This window comes from Pipra filicauda, unplaced genomic scaffold, assembly GCF_003945595.2.
Source record: "Pipra filicauda isolate LSUMZ 115617 unplaced genomic scaffold, ASM394559v2 scaffold103_size3290846_pilon, whole genome shotgun sequence".
NCBI lineage: Eukaryota > Metazoa > Chordata > Aves > Passeriformes > Pipridae > Pipra > Pipra filicauda.
Window position 1 is genome coordinate 2,228,848 of NW_024103474.1, and position 16,504 is coordinate 2,245,351.

General features: G+C 49.6%; 1 long non-coding RNA gene across 1 annotated transcript; it reads left to right on the plus strand.

Annotated features, from left to right (window-relative positions):
* Nucleotides 1-6,078: 6,078 nt before the first annotated feature.
* On the plus strand, nt 6,079-12,754 carry LOC120322691. The gene is made up of 5 exons (XR_005562530.1): nt 6,079-6,856; nt 9,221-9,457; nt 11,718-11,851; nt 12,268-12,316; nt 12,674-12,754. It is a non-coding gene; the product is annotated as an uncharacterized LOC120322691 (long non-coding RNA).
* Nucleotides 12,755-16,504: the final 3,750 nt, after the last annotated feature.

Below are 16,504 nucleotides of genomic sequence, written 5' to 3' on the forward strand. Positions count from 1 at the left end.
AGGGACCTGTGTAGGAGAGGATGGTTTGGGGCCACTTCGTTTAACAACCTGCTCTCTCTGAATTTTCCTTGCCCGTTTCTGACCCCGTTTACAGTCTCGTCCACATGCCCAGTCAAGAAACAGGAGGAGAGAGAGTGAAGAGACAGAACAATGCAGTTCTCAGGGCTTGTGTGTAGTGACCACCATGCAGGAGACTGGTACCGTGCCAGGCTGGTACCCCAGGGAGCAGACAGAATCAGTCCACTGCCCAGATGTGATTGCCATCTCCGTGCAGCAGCAGTGCAGATGGACTGTCAGGAACTTTCTCCCCAGCCTGCTAATAGGCAGTGAGTGCTTGTTTAAAATAAAGCCTGACAAATGGCATCCTGGGGGCGTCAAGTCCTGGAGCAGTGTCTTCCAAAGAAAAGTATGAAAAGGCCCTGGAGGGGAGCCTGGCACAGCCTCCCAAATGACAGTAATTAAAGGCTTTTGCACTGAGGCACTGGGAGCTGCTCCTCTTGCAAATTGGCCTTGATTGAAGAGGAAGAGAATGATTAGGCTGAAGGGGAATGGTGGGAGTGGCAGGCGACAACACAGAGGTAAGTGTCAATTTGTCTTCTGATTTTTTTTTTCCCCCTCTTCCTCTCTCCCAAACGGTGTCTGTGTGGGTGGAGGGAGCAGTGCTCCAGCTCTGCACAGCCTCGGCTGGCTCTGCCTGAGCACTCGGGGGATCTTAAGCTGAAAAGGAGTAGCTCTGCTCTGGTCCTACCTACACAGCCCTAGAGCATCACCCAGCTCTTCCTGCAGCTGGTCCAGTTCTGGAAAGCTCTCCAGGCTGGATGGCACCAGGGTCACCCATCCTTTTGCAGAGCTGGCAAAGGAGTTAACCCCTGGCCTGGGTTATACCCTTAGCTCCCTATAAGGGCTATACTCCCTATAAACCCCAGGAGTTACAGTTCTTTCCTCTGTTCTAATTATAAAGGGGATATTGTTCAATCCAGCTTTTACCATGTTATGTATTTTATACCTCTGTTTTTGATTAGGTTGTCTGAATATATTTAGGTTCTTCATTAGTGGTTCCTGAAGTATTATAGAAATATGTCCCTTCCTAAAGCTCTGTTCCTTCTTGGACCCACAAGCACCAAAGCTGTCCCGGCTCTGGTTGGGGTCCTCCGAGGAGCAATTTGTGTTGAAGTACTTGGGGAGGACACCATGGCATGAGCACAGATGCTGCCTGAAACCCAACCAGCTGCTTCACTGTGTAGGACCAAGGAGCTGGTCCAGAATTCAACCAAGAGCTGTTGGCCCCCAAGTCCAGGCCATTGACAGTCAGGTAAAGCAATTTAGCTCATATTATGGCAGGACAGGTCATCTTTTTTTGTCCTGCTGTGAAGGGCAGCTAAATAAATTCTTGAATTCACTAAAAACTCCAGCAGTGAGTTTCTGAGCAGCTGGCCTCACTCAAGGAAGCTGCTGGCCCAGTCTGCAAATGGATCTTCTTGTCGGGATGCAGTCCTACAACCACCAAACCCAGAGGCCAGACCCCCGTGGGAAGATGGGGAAGCAGGCCCACTGCTCTGCATTTGGTGCTTGTTAGTATTTGGATGAGGTAAGTGGTGTGCTGAATCTAGTGCAGCAATTGTGTTTGTTATAGGGCAATAACTCTGCAGAGGTACCATGAAATTCAACACAGCCTGTGTGGAATGTAGGCTGATGCAGAGACAGGGCAGCAAACCCTTGGCAGGAAAACATCCTGTTGTACTGGGGTGAAACTTTGAATCACAAGGGTGATATGAATGAAGAAGGGACAGACAAAGGTGCTTTACCTGCCAGCTCAGGTGAGGTGTGATGCCTGACTGCCCCTGCCTGCCTGTCCCTGGGAACTGCCACAGCCCATTCCCAGTGGCAGGGGCTCCAGTTCCTGCAGTGGCACTCAGCTGCTCTCAATCCTCCCTGGCCTTTCAAAGGGGAAGCTGCTTGCTGGAGGGAGCAGGGTAAGTGCAAGAGGAAAAAAGAAGTGATTTTCTCCCTGCTCGTGCCGGCGGCGGGGGCGGTTACTGTGTGAGCAAGGCTTGCAGCGCCGGCTCATTCAGCACGGCGGTGTCTGTGTGCCCAGACCCCGGGCACAGCGGGCTCTGTGCTCTTGAGGTCAGCTTGAAAAGCTGCTCAAAGCCCACGGATGGTCCCTGAGCTTTGCATCCGGCCTCAGATACTCTGCTAAATACTTGCAAAATGGCTCGTGGGGCCACACTGGGCAGCGTGGCAGCTGTGAGCTGCTGGGGGAGCAGCTGGGTGATGTTGGGGGATGATGACACCCCAATTCCATAGAGTAGATCAAACTGGCACTGAGGGGTGATCAGTGGCACCACATTCGAGTGGGGCTGGATGCTCCTCTGAGCAGTGTGTGCTGCTTGTGGTGCTTGTACCAGGTTGCCTGTAAACCTGCAGCACCTGAAGAGCAGCATCACATCCCAGACTCATTTTCCTTCAAAGGTGGAAAAGAAGAGAGCACATTTTCTCCTCCAAACCAGAAGTAAAGCTGGACTCCCTTTCCTCCCCAAAGCACCCAGTTTTGGTCCCTAAACTGCTCTGCATTACCAAGCATCTCAGCTCACTCCCATCATCCACCACCCTGGATCCCTGTTGCAGTCAAGCTGGCCAGTGGATTCAGCTGCTTGTGCTCCAGAACAGCACAATAAAACATCCAGAAAGCAATTTTTTCATTTCCTCATTCTTCCCCACAGCTGCCTGCAAGCCCTGTGCTGTGCTTGGCCGCAAGAGGTTCCCCGGGGCTCACAGGGTTGGGCTGCATAGGGCAGAAAGAGGGGTCTTTAACTCCCCCCAGTGCCAAAAGGCACCTTTGTGGCCCTGCTGCTCCTGTCCCCAGGTTATGCACTGGTATGATTCGACAGCAGATGACAGAGGTTAGGATAAGGCCTGGGATGGCTGGGATACTGTTGCCATGGAAATCACCCGGTGTCTGGAATAGCAAGAACAAGAGCAACTCAAAAAGTAATGATCTGTCACATTGATTAAGGAGGAGTCGGAGGGATTTTGTTTGGGGAAAGCCTTGTGCTTCAACTAATATGAATCCATATGCCACATCTCTCTGTTTGCTTTCCCCTGAAGGGCTCTGTCAACAGGAAATCATCTGATTTGTGTTGACCGGGGGTTTCTCCAGGGAGTACCGATGCCGTTCCCGCCCGTCAGCTGCGCTGCACAGCTCTGCCATCCCAGGATGAAAGGCACCAAGTCAATGCAATATTCATTCACTTCCTCTTCCCTCCTTCATTCATTTCTTCATCCATTCATCTGCTTCATTCACATTTCCCCGGCACTTTAATGAGCAGTGCTTAGCCCCTGCAGCCTGCAGAGCCTTCCCCGGTACGCTCTGTGCTGCAGATGGCTGCAGGCTCGTTTATGTGGCAGGGCAAAGCTCGGCGTGGCTGCAGTGGGGCTGTGCTGTGCCCAGCTGGCACCTGGATCTTTTAACCCCCCCTGCAATTCCCCCACCAGGTTTTTCCTATTCCATCTTTCACATCTTGGTGATTTATCTCTGCTGTGATTCCCATCTCATTCAGGTCCTGTCCTCTCTGTGGGAGCCCATCCCCGTGCGGATGCCTCTGCCCATGGCAGCCCCCCTGGGGGCAGGGGGTGGCTTGGCAGGAGGTGGCAGGAGGTGGCAGGTGGCATCGCTGGGCAAGCAGGAGGGAGCCAAGTGTGAAATGGGCATCACTGGAGTGCTGGTGCCAGGCACTTGGTGCTGAGCCAGAGCCACGAGCATAAACATCCTCAGGGCTGTGTCACCGTCCACCTGCCCCACCACACCAATGCCTTTGTGGCACTTGAGGAGCCTGGGGGAATTTCTTTTTTTTCTCTGCCTGGTGTCCTCCTCTCAGAGACCAATTCATCGGAGACAGGTGGGTGATAGTCCCTGTGTGAGCTCCAAGCTTGGCCCAGGGGAGCAGAGCCGTGGGCCAGCAGTTACAGGGCAAGCAGCCAGACCCCCAGTGTGAGCAGCTTGGGCAATGAGGGCTCACAGCCATGGGCAGGAGCAGGAGGCACATGCACCAGGCACAGGCAAGTCCCTGGTTTTAGGGATTTTCCTCAGATAAGCATGGCTCAACCCTCCTGTTGCCCAGTTTTGGGCACTCGCAGGGCATAGATGGGGGGGAACAAGCACGTCTGTACTTCAATGCCCTTTTTTAACCAACCCAGAACAGGTTTGCTATTTTTTTCCCCACTGATATGCAAACATTTCTCTTGAAGAAAATAAAATGCTGGGTAGAAACCCAAGAAAGATTAAAAGGAGAAAACTAATTTTCCTGCCTGTGATCTCACGGGTGGAAAACAATCCCTTCCTCCCCCAGCCCGAAACCCGCCTTGCTGTGCTTGCGTGTGAGCTGTGTTCCTTCGCTCTCCAAACAGCCAAGTGCATCCCCGAGCTGAAGGAAGCAAACAGAAAACATCCGTTGTTTGTATAATGGAGAAAGCTTTCTCTTTTGTTCCCTGCTTTTTATCAAGTATCTGCTGCCATTATTGTTACTCACTGGGTTATTACCTCCGAGTGGCTACTTCCACCAGCACAAGCTGGTTTATTGTCTGCTCAGAGCAATTATGGATTGGGATAATTCCTGCCATGCTGTTTCATTGTGGAAGGATCCGCTGTGCTCTGTGGCCAAGGTAACTTGAGGTGATTTGTGCTGCTGAGTTACCCATCAAGTTAATTAGGAGTGGGTGGCTGGTGCCCCACTGTATGCTGGGACAGAAGGAGCAGCAGAGGCTGAACCCAGGCATATTCTCAGTGTGAGAGATATTCAAAGGCAAGTTTGTTCACTGGAGCAGAGACCAGGTTGGCTATTTTTCTAGGCCTAGTTCATCTTTATTCACTGGTCAACAGAATGTTGGCCAGCACATCCTCCCTCTGAGGGTGCAGAACCCCATTGCTCTGTGTGTGCAGAGGACAGGAGTGTCCCTGCAGGACTTGCAGTCCTAGTGGAAGACACTTGGTGTCTTGTTCATTGCTTGTCTAGGAGGTCATTTTGTTCTTCATCCTGTGCTGCAAAGACAAGATGAGGAAAGTGTTCCTTGGGCTGCATGGGATTTCCCCTTAGGAACTGCCTCACCTGCCTGGTTGGAGAGGAGAAATAAAATGAAAATGCTTCTCTGAAGTATGAAATCCAGACCTGCTGGGCCTCGTGCATCTGTGGAGATCAGAGCCCCAGTGCTGTCGTGCTGCCTCTTTGAACCAGGGGGAGTTTCACCCCAGGCAGGAACATACACCTGGCTTCATGGCAGAGGGCTCAGCCTGCAGGTTGCAAAAGTACCTGGTTATTTTTACTCCTTTGATACCTGATCCACTATCAAAATAACTTATTTCTTTCTCTTTTACTTCCTAGGAATCCGAAAAAACTTGCCAGGGGCAATAACATTTATTGGTGAGGCACGCCAAACCCCCCGTGTTGTCCATGCACAAAAGGGGTTGGGGTCATCCCCTGCACAGCCCCCCAGCCTTGGCATAGGGTTTCTCCTGAAGATGTGAGAGTTTTGTCCTTCAAGAGCAGCTGCATGGGTATTGCACTCCAGATACTCAGGGCAGTAACAATGTGTTTATACATTCACTTGCTAATAAATAAATACAAAAGTGTGACACTTTTAAGCACTTGCTAAGGCTGTAACAAACACGTTTTTTCCCACAGTCAGTAACCTGTGGATTAGGAAGCCATGATTTTTATTTATTTTTAATAGCACACCATGAGGACAGATTAGCATGAGACTATAATGCCATCACATGGTCTCAAAACCCTCTGTGCCAAGACCACATCCAAATTCAGCACAAGCAGCAGTGAGCCTTTCTAAGGAGGCTTGATGGTAAGAAGTGTTTTCTTTTGCTGTCTTAGAGACTGTAAGTAGCAGAGTTGAATTTCTGGAGTTGTATGTGTGCATAGAACATCAAAAATGGCATTGTTCAGTTATTCACCCCATTATTAAGCTTGGCCCTCCATATCCACCCGACACAGAGAAGCCCTGCTGGACCCACTTACCAGGGCTCCTCTTGGGTTTGATACTCAGCTCATACCCCAGGCCAGGTCAACATTTTGTCCATTTCCTAATATTTTCTTGAGCAAAGTATGGCCTCATGCTTGCTTTGCTATTCAGTCCTGGCCCATCTGGACTCTCAGATATCCCTTATGCAAGAAACTGATGCTTCAAACAGAACTGAATGTACACAAAGACTTCACCCCTTTCCTACCACAGGTTGGACCCCTGGAAATATCCTTTGGTGATGCAGGTGCCAGGAGACAGTAGGAAGCCACCTCTCCCCTGCTCCTCTTTGTTCTGTCTCTGGTTCAGCCAAGGCTCTAAGGGAAATCTATCCTGAAGTTTCAAAACAGTCTTCCTTGTGTTCTCCCTTGTCGCTCTGAGTTCCCAGAGCAAAGGGTGAACAGTGGTCATTTGTAGAGTGATCGGCCTTCAGCATCACAGTGACAGTATCTGGAGCCCTGGAGGACAGCCCTGCCTGCCTGTGGGAAGGCAGAGAGCAGGCAGGACCAGGCAACAGCTTTGATGCCATTCCTGCTGCCTCCTTTTTCCATCAGCCACGTGGGACAAGCTCCCCTTTTCTGCTCAAAAAAGTGCCTGGATCAAGGTTTCGCAGCTACTCTTACCTTTCCAGAGTGCACTAAGGTGTGACTGGTTTTCTCCAAAGGTAACTCAATGCCTGAGTGGATCATTAGGTTCCAGGATCGCTTGGGAGACACATGGAAGCCAACATCCACCTGCCAGCTGTAGATGGGCTCCATCCACTTCGAGGCAGCATCCAGACAGGCACCCAGCAGTGGCATCTTGTCAAGGGACTGGAGATCTCCATCAAATGGTAAGATAGTGGAAGTCTCCAGAGACTTTTCTTACATGAGGTTGATGTCTTACATCTCTTTGCCCTCATATTTTTGGCCCCTGGCCTGCCTGCTCAGCTTCTTTCCCTTGCTCCCAGGTCCTGAAGCAGCCCCGGGCTTCGGCACACTGCCTGCAGGTACCCCCTGAGTACCCGTCTGCATGCATGGAAATAGTCCTACCAGGATCTGATGGCATCTGTAAATATTTGCATTTTGTGAGGAAATACCCTGTTTAAACATAGGCTGATATTAATTCCATCTTCCTTGCTTTCCCCCACGTCCTTGAGCTCCGTTCACCAGCCCTGGCCCCTGAGACAGCTCTGCTGAAAGCAAATATGTCAGTCTGTGCTACACAGGGAATATTTTAAGGCTCTGAAAACAAAGTTTATTATAGCAAAGCTGCCAAAAGTGTAACCACTGCCATGCTAAAATATCCTCTGCCTCCTACATTTGTAACGTGGGAATCTTTTATATCCTCTTTTACTGCTGCTGAACCATACATTTGTATTGGCAACAGATGTATATAGGCTGGGACCTATTTCAGTGTCATGCAAAAGAGCTCTTAGGTTAGGAGATATATTACAGCTTACTGGAAAGCTTGAAATTAACTGTGTGATGATGCCACATGAAGATAAAGAACTAGCAATTTTATTGAGTTACGATTTTATCCATATGGGCTGAAGGTTTGAGCTGTGTTAACATCTCCAAAGGTCCCCATTTGCCAGATTAACTATTGAGTTTTTGGGCAACTAGTTTGAGATAGGAAAAAGAGATCTAATTTAACTGTTTCCAGACAGAAAAGCACTGCCTCCTTCTACACTGCATAGGAATAACCCAAACAGAAGGCAGCCAAACACAGCCCTCGCTGCAGCCCTCGCTGGGGCTCTCAGGCAGTGGCAGGAAAGACTCAGTCGGTCCCCACGAAGCTCTGCTGTGGTTGTCATTAATACCAAACCCATAAATGTCAGTAATTCAGTGGTCAAATTCCTCTGTGGTGCTGACAGACCTCTCACAGTCCATGGATTTAAGCAGCAGAGTCAAAGGTTTCCTCGGACGGCCCATGATTTCCTCAGATATCTGGCAGTGGCAGGCAAAGGGTTAATGATAGAAAAATATGTATAGGTTTAGGGGAATGACTATTTTTTTTAATATATGTTTTTTGCTTCACATCTTAGCTCTTGGCACCGCATCCCCTGCCTCTAATCACACCTTTTAACTGCAGTTTAAATCAAAACCCACAAGGCTGGACCAGTTGGATCCAGTCCCTATTAAGCCATTTGAGCTGTGACTGAGCAGACTTGCTATCACCAAGCCAGTCCCCTGCCTGTGCCTCCACATAATGAGGCTCCCGTGGCAGCCGCTGCTCCCCGCTCAGCGCAGGGGAATCCATGAAATACTGGATCAGGATATATCCCCCCCTCACTGGGCCCTCTCCTCTTCTCGCCCTCTCCCCAAGCAGCTGGATGGCAAAGCATGGCCAGTGGCTGCAACAGCACAGGAGGTGGCTCATGCCAGGCTGTGGAGCACACCTGAAAAGCTTTGGTCATTTAAGAGGTCCAGAAGAAAAAAAAAAAAAAATGTATTTCCAAGTAAAGTGAATTCCCCTTTTTGTTCCTCACTGTAATTTGCTTGATCATTAACCCCTTGAAGGTGCTGGCTGGTGGTTTTGCTGCTAAGGGCACTACACAGCCATGATCAGGTATGTGGCTGTTGTTAACAAAAGATGAGATCCCATCCTCTCCATGGGGCATTGCTTGTCCAACAGACCATGGGTTGGAGCCACAGCTGATAAAATTGCCTGGGTCCTGTTCTGCTCTCTGCTGATGTTAGTGAGGGAGCTGGTCTCCTGATTTTATAGCCTTAAAAAGAAAGTCACTGTTTATTCCTTAAACTAATGCACCCACTGATGCACACAGGAGCAATATGGAGGAAATGGTCTCAGACACAATCCCTGTTGCCTCTGTCCTGCCCATCACTGCTCCCTGGACCCCTGTGTACACAGGGCAGGACGATGGAGGGAAATGGTGCCTTGGCATCCAGAACTGCATCACTGGGTTCTGACTGAACTCCTTTTTGCAGCCATTTTGAGCACTGAATAAAGCAGGAAAAATAGCATGAACCATACAAATCCAAGCCAGCCTCTGAAGTCAGATGTGTTTAAAAGTGGAATTGCAGCTGTGATAGGGAAGGAGTGTACTCACTAGCATTTCCTGCTTTTTAAATCAGTCTTTTAAAAAGCACTGGTTTGGGTGGGAAGTTTGTTTGGGTAAAATTACTGAGGAGGGAATTGAAATTATTAATGAGATTTTTTTTCTCTCCCTTCATGTGTCACTGAACTGCACAAGATGGCCACAGACTCCAAACTGTGAATCCCTATTCCCGGACTCTGAGCTCCTGAGGTTGATTTTACCACTTCAATATAAGTGAAAATTATGTGGATTGGTGGCAGAAGCAAGTTATATGACGAGTGGAGAGGAATACATCTCCAGAGCCAGGTTTCTGCTTCAGACAAGGCTGCAGCAGGCGACGGCGCCCGGCTCTCCCGGCAGAGACGGCTACAATGAATAACCCAGGAGGCTCTGGTAAAAATTACTTGAGTTAATTAAATGAGCATCTGTGGCATGGCTATTTTCTCTGCATGCCCTGGCTCTTAAGTCCTCATCTCTGAGGGGAGAAAGTGTCATTGAACCAATTTATTGGCAGTGCTGGTTCTCCAAAGCAGAGGTGGTCACCCTTGGTGTCCCACTGTCTCTGAGATACCCACTGTAGGTACCTGAGCCTCAGCTGGGGCTGAGCACTGTTAGACCTTGTGACAACGTTTTCTAGATGCAGAGAACTGGGAGGAGGAAATATTCTGGGGAGTGCCTATGCTGATGCTTACAGAGGGATGGCATTGCCTTCCCTCCAGCTGCTGCAAGCCCAGTATGGGACATGGTGCTGGGTGGTATCTGCATGGGGAGGGCAGGCTGGGTGCATGGTGTGCTTCAAGACTCCTCAAAAATTATGCAAACCCAGATCTTCCCTTTCCTCTTGTTATATGCAGCAGGTCAGGTCCTGCTCTGGAAGTCACTGAGTTGTGGATCAGCCACGTAGCTGATGGAAGTGCTGCTGCTGGCCCGTGGAAGGGCTTTTGGGGTGGGTTTTACTTTTCAGCCAACCCATAAAGGAAAGAATAAGCTTTTATTTTCTTAGCCATCACTTTCTGCAGCCTGTGTCAAGCCAACAATGGCCGGGTGTTCCTCTGAGGCTGTAAAATAAGCTCATTCATCCTTTCTCTCTATCTGTTGTAGGGCAAACAAAAAAAAAAAGATAAATCCAGTGAGCTCCTGTTTGCTTTCCGAATGGAGCCTGTGGTGTGGCACCAGCAGCCAAGCACTGCTCTGGGTCAAACACGAAGGCAATGTGCTGTTTGTGTTCCCTCAGCCACATGGATGCAGACTGAGGGAGAAGGCAGGAATTGTCAGTGGCAGCCTCTTGTGGGCTCCTCCTCACCATGGGGAGCCTCCCTCCGGCTGCCTTTGCCGGAGCTCTGTAATTTCCAGCAGGATCATGTTCACCATGGGCCTTGCAGGGAACAAGGCTCGGGTTTCAGTCCGTGGCCACCTTCTCGAGTCAGGGCTGAATAAGTGCCTCATGCTGAGCACAAAGGGCCCTGGTGCTGCTGGAGATGCTGTTTTGGTGGTGGTGGTGGAAGCTCAACCTGCATCAGCGTGGGGATGGACAGGGGATGCTGTCACTTGGCACATAGTGGTGGTCTGTTGTGCAGCATTGAGATGCAGCAGGAGAGATGACAAAGTGACATCTGTGTCTTTGGAAAGAGAAGCAGTAAAAGGGTTACCTGGCTCCCTGAGAAGGGGCTTGGTGCAGGAGTTTGGATGCTATCCAAAAACTTCCTGCTGGTGACAGGAGACTAGAGGTGGCAAAATCTCCAGCATGGCTGTGGCACAAGGAATCCCACCTGGGGAGGGAGGAGGAAGACTCACAGGACTGGTTGAGGAGGGAAAGGAGTGGAACAGACATCCCTCTCATCCTTCCAGCAGGTTTATGACCTATTCTTTGGTGTGTTTTACTGGTCCAAAAGCAGAGCAGCCTTCTGTCCTGCTGAATTCCTCCCAAACTCTCCCATCACGGCATGACCAGTATGAATGCCAGCAGTTGGAAGACTGAAATAGCAGCTACCATTGCTTAGGCTCCACTGATTTGTCCTGTGGTTTTTCCGTGTCCTTTAATCTCCAGTAAATAATCCCTCACTTCCTTGTGGTCTTTCTAATTCCATGCTCTGTGCCGGTGCTTCCTGTAAACAGCAGAGCTGGTGGCCCTTGCGTGGCCACCGCCGTGTAATTGAGGCTCTCCCCTGCTGTGCAAAGGGCATGTGACAGGGCTGTTTGTCAGGCTGGATGTGGCTGTGTGTGGCTAAATAATGGAAACACCAGATTGTCCTTTCCATTGAGCCTGGAGAAGTCAGGGCTGGCTCTGACGAGGCCGTTGGATTAATACAGGTGTAAAACCAGCACAGTGAGAGCATCAGGTGCCGGCACCCAAGGAATTGCACCATCTGGCCTCCAGCAATCATGATTAGACCAGTGCTCAAAAGCAAAATTGGGCTGAATTAGAGGGAATGAGGTCCCTCCAGCACGTGTGCAATGGTGCTTGGTGTTTGGGGCAGGAGCCATGTCCTGAGCAGAAGCTGTGACAGGCCTTGCTCAGCCCTTCATTGTCACATCTCATCTAAAATTTTGAGTGGAGTTCTAAAATAAAAGAAAACTATGAGTGGCCTGTGCTGAATGAAGGCCCTTCTTCATTTGGGCTGCCCCACAGGCTTGATCTTTTGCACTCTTGTAGGTGAGAGGCCTCCAAGGGTGGTTTGGAAGGTGTTTTTCTGATCAAAATATCTTCAGCTGTTTTATGGTGGCAGGAGCTGCAAGATTTGTGTATGAGACACCCATCTTCAAGCCTAAGAGCATTTCTTTTCCCAGGTGAGTCTGTGTTGAACCAATGGTGGATCACGGAGGGTTGTGACGAGCTGGGCTGCACTTTTTGGGTGGCACAGCTTTTCCTCCTGTCTGAAATCTCTCTGGGTTTCTGTTTACTGGTGGATCCCTCCACAGATACCTGAGCAAACAACAAACCATTTTTGTAGGAATATCTTTGCTCCCAATGTACCTCAGACTCTCACCTGTGCTTGTCCTGGCCATCCTTGTGTGTGGGGTGTCTGTGCATGCCTGGCTGAAGATGACAGTGTGAGTTTGCTTGTGGGGGTGGTTGTGGACTCTGGTGCATGCAATCCTGCCAGCCCTGCCAATATTTGCAGCTTGAAACATTAACATTTAGGTATTTACAGGGCCAAGGGAGGGGTCCTATAACCAGACCCTTCGCACATGCTCTTTTCCAGAATAGCTGCTTCCAGAAATCTCCAGGTTTTGATCCTTTGGCCATTTCATGTAAGTCCCAATTTATTTATTTTCATTTCATAAGCTCCCCACAGCCAAGCAGAGACAGCTAAAGGAATCCTGCTCAATCTTCCAGCATTAACATCCGAGTTATCAGAGCTTCTTCCACAGGTGTGTGTGTTGGAACTCCTGGAAGTATTTTCAGAGCGAAGTGTAAGCAGGGAATCAGTTTGGAGTGGCATGGGAGGTGCTCAAAAAAATGCCATGAGGGAAATGAGAGCCTCTGTTTGTCTCATTTGATGCCACTTAACGTGTGACACCTTGTTTAAAATGGGGCTGTCAACAGCAAATATATAGTAGAGCTGAGGTTTTCCACCAATGCTAACGACCCAGGTGCTTGTATCCTAGGGAACTCCATGTATCCTGCAGCTGGCTGGAGTGATAAGACATGACCAGTGCCCATCCTGTTCTGTGTGCTCTGGTGTTGGCTCAAGAAACTCAGGAGGGCTGATGCAAGGAAGCAAGTGGGAAGTTTGGGTTTCTGGCTGTTCACACAGCTCCAGAATGACTGAATGCTGGCAGGAGAAACTCCAGAGCATCTCATGGAGATCAGATGGGGAAGATAATCTCCTCACCCCTTGGAAGACTGGGAATTGCTGGCTTTTTTCATTGCCACCTTTCCCTTGTGAAGTAGAAGCCACATTATCACCAGGCTGAGCAGTTTTGGCTAATGCAGAATTAGACTAAGGCAAAACTCCTACAAGCTGTTTGATGGTTCCCTGAGTCCTCTTGAAAGCATCACAAGTGTGGATGAAATTCTCCATTCTCTGTGTATTTTTGCCTGTGCTCATGGATCTGCCTGGCCTCAGGCTGACCATGTGCCTCCACCACTCCATTTTTTCTGACAATGGGAATGTGAGAAGCCTTGAGAGGGACAGAAAGGCTTTGCCCAGGGAGCAGTAGGAGCCCTCCAGACCTGAAGCAAATAATCGTTGCCTGGAACTGGTCCCTTTGGCTCCAGGCACTGCTGAATTTGCTGGTGGAGAAAACCACTGCCTTGGATCAAAGCACTGTTAAAGGAGACTTCACAAAAGTGAATGGCTAGTGGTCAAGAAGAGCTGCCAGACTCCTGCTTTCTCAGTAACTAATAAAAGTGCTTTTTAACACAATTAATGTGATGTCTTGCTAAAGACTGGAGGAAATTAGAATTGAGACATTTGTATTTTGACAGACTCTGTGGAAAACTTCTGTTCAGACTGGTAGGAATGAAACCAATAAATTTCTGAAGAAACTTTCTGAATTCAGCCTTCAAGATAATAGATAGGCTGTTCTGACTGTGGATAAATAAACTCTGTTTTTATAAGCGTTTAAAGACCTTCAGGATGACGAAGTGGAACATACTTCAAGTCTCCAAAGATGGGAAGTGGCTTCTGAGTCAAATGCCCTCCCGTGCCAGGGCTCGTATTTTAGACTGAGATCAGTCTTTTGTGACTTGTTGACAGGTTTTTTGTTGTACTTTGAAGAAAAAAAGGGAAAACGTCCCAGGCTGAAAATAGCAGTGAAACATTCCCCAACTGACCAACCTGTTCCTCAAGAAAACTTCCCAGGGAAAATAAACCTCCAGCTGCACCCCCAAAACTGCCGCCTAAGAAATGGCACATTGAGCAATGATTAGGGTAAAAAACCCTATTTTGGGTTACCACAGCCCCTGCCTGTGGTAATTGCTCCTCTCTTATCTTGTGTTGAAGGTCAGCACCTGCAGAAGGAAGATTTGGTTCCCACCAGGAAGTGCTTAGAGGGTGGACTCTCAAGGTGGGAAATGTGGGAGCAACTCCCTCCCTTTTTACTTCCCCCTCCTGTGAAGAACAACCCCCCCCTCCTTGCAATTCCTGCTCTCCCTGGCAGCAGCTACAGCCAGCCTAAAGAGAGGAGGTGAAAAGGCTGGATCAGAGCTCATGGCTTTCTGGAAAATCAGGGCAGGTCTCTGCATTTGTGCAAGGCCAGGGCTTAACTCTGCAAGTGAAACCAAACAGATGCAAGCCAGAGCCATGGGTGGCAAGCAGTGCAGAAGCCTTAGCACTGACCTTTGTTTGCTTTGCCCTCCTATGTATCCACAGGCTGATGGGAACTGTTGGAGGTGTTGGACAGAGGCCAGCAGGATATGCTTTATTGGAACTGAATATAAAGTCACGTTTCTGGAGGAAAAAAGAGGTGTGTCACATATGCAGGGTGGAGCCTAGACCAGGCTGATGGGCTCTGAATGTATGTGGGCCCCTGTAGTGGAAAGTGGCCAAAGGATGGTCCTGGCACAAGGGTGGGATGCTGGAGCAACGTGCCTTGGGATCCAACAGCAGTGCAATGGCCAAGTCACTGAGGCTCAGAGGCACGAGCACATTTCAAGGGCTGGCTCAAGGAACTCTGTTCCTTTGGTTTCTCAGAGAGAAAATGAAGGGAGAGCAGGTCAGGGCTTGTGAAGTACAAAGGTGATGGAAATGGGGGAGTAACGGGATTTAGGAGGCACAGTCTTATAAGATGGCTGGAAATGGGCACCCAATTAATTCAGCATTTATTACTTGAAAGTCATTAATCAGGGAACTAACTTAGCAAGGCTGGTAATGATCCTCCTCTTCTGAGAATGTTTTGATCAAGACTGATCCCTCCCTGCCAAAGAAGATGCTTTAATTGCTGTGAAAATGAGTTCAGGTCTGAGTTGCCCCAGGGATGAGCCTGGATGGCTGCAGCAACCCACCCTCTGCCTTCAAGGCTGGATTAGGGGAAGGCAGGTTGTCCTTGCCAAGGAGCCAAGGGGGAGCAGTGGAGGGTCTGGAGAAGGTGCTGAGGCTTTGACTCGTGCAGATTTCCCAGGAGCAGGCAGACACATCAGCATCCCTCCGGCTCAGCACAGGGGCCAGCCTGCACCTCTGCTGCTGCTTCAGCAGCCCCTCTTGGACTCTGACTGCTGGGGAAGGGGGGGGGGGGGGGGGGGGGGAGAAAAGGAGAGGTTTTTGCTATCAGGGGAAAAACGTTAATCTGCTTGCAGTGAACCAGCTCACACCCTGGCTGGCTGCAGGGAACGTGTTCTCCTGCCGCCAGAGACACCACAGTTGCTACAGCAACTGCAAAGCACTGAGACTCACCAACACTCTCACTCTGCCACCTTCCAACCCCCCAAAATAAGGCAGAGCAGAGAAAGTGACGGTGAGGAGGCAAAATAACTGGTAGGGGTGTCCCTCAGCAGTCATGACTGCTCCATGTTCTGTTCCCATCCCTCCACAGCAAGTGCTCAGGCACTGCTGCGTTCCCATCAGTCCTGACAAGCACTTGGTTTCCAGGTCAATATGATTCCATTCACTAGATCTGCATCCCAGGGATGGCCTGGCAGAGCATGCACTCATCCCAGCCTGCCCTCCACCCCAGGCACCCACCCTGTGGGGTCTGTGGGAGGCAAGGCTGGGTCAGACCCTCAGTGCTTGTTCAGTTGCTGGGGCCGGTGCAGGAGCTGTTGGGATGGGGATGCAGTGCTGGGGATGCACTGCTGGGGGTGCTGCAGGGAGCACCACAGCAAGGGGAGGATAAAGCCGAGCTGAGCTTTGCCAGCCTGCCATCTCATTACTATTTAAATGGGGCTCTGTGTGGTTCCCAGCACTGTGCCATCCTGCCTCCATAAAAGCTCATGGTTTCCCCTGGTGCCGCTCTCTTAAATATTTAATGACAGGAGGAAGAGCTGTTTTAAGAAACACTTCAGTGCTTGCATCTGAACAGGAGGTTTTTTCAGGTGGCCAGAGCAGACAAGAAAATTCTTTAGCTGTTAATTTTTCAGGATCCTTCAGCTGTTGAAGGGGTGGCAGCATGATGACACAGGCCAGGGGGCAAAGGAGAGATCTTTAAGGTGTCTGGAGAGAGTAAAGACTCCTGGGATCTGTCCTGGATCCTCTTCCTGACTTACATGTCAGAGTGGCTTGATTTCTTATATTGAAACACTTGAACAAGGCTAGTTTTGGAGCTTTAGTGAAAAATTCTTGAAGTTCACCTGCCCCTGATCTTAGCCGGGCACTCTGTCCTCCCCACCTGCCTCTGGATGGGTCAGTTTTGCTGAGTGCCAAGGATATTTGAAGGTAACCACTTGCCAGAGACTTCCTAAGGATTTATTTGGGTTCATGAAGCGGTTTGAAAAGCCTGGATAAAAGGCTGTGGAAGGAAATGTGCTTTAATCCCAGCCAAATCATAAATTAGGCCACC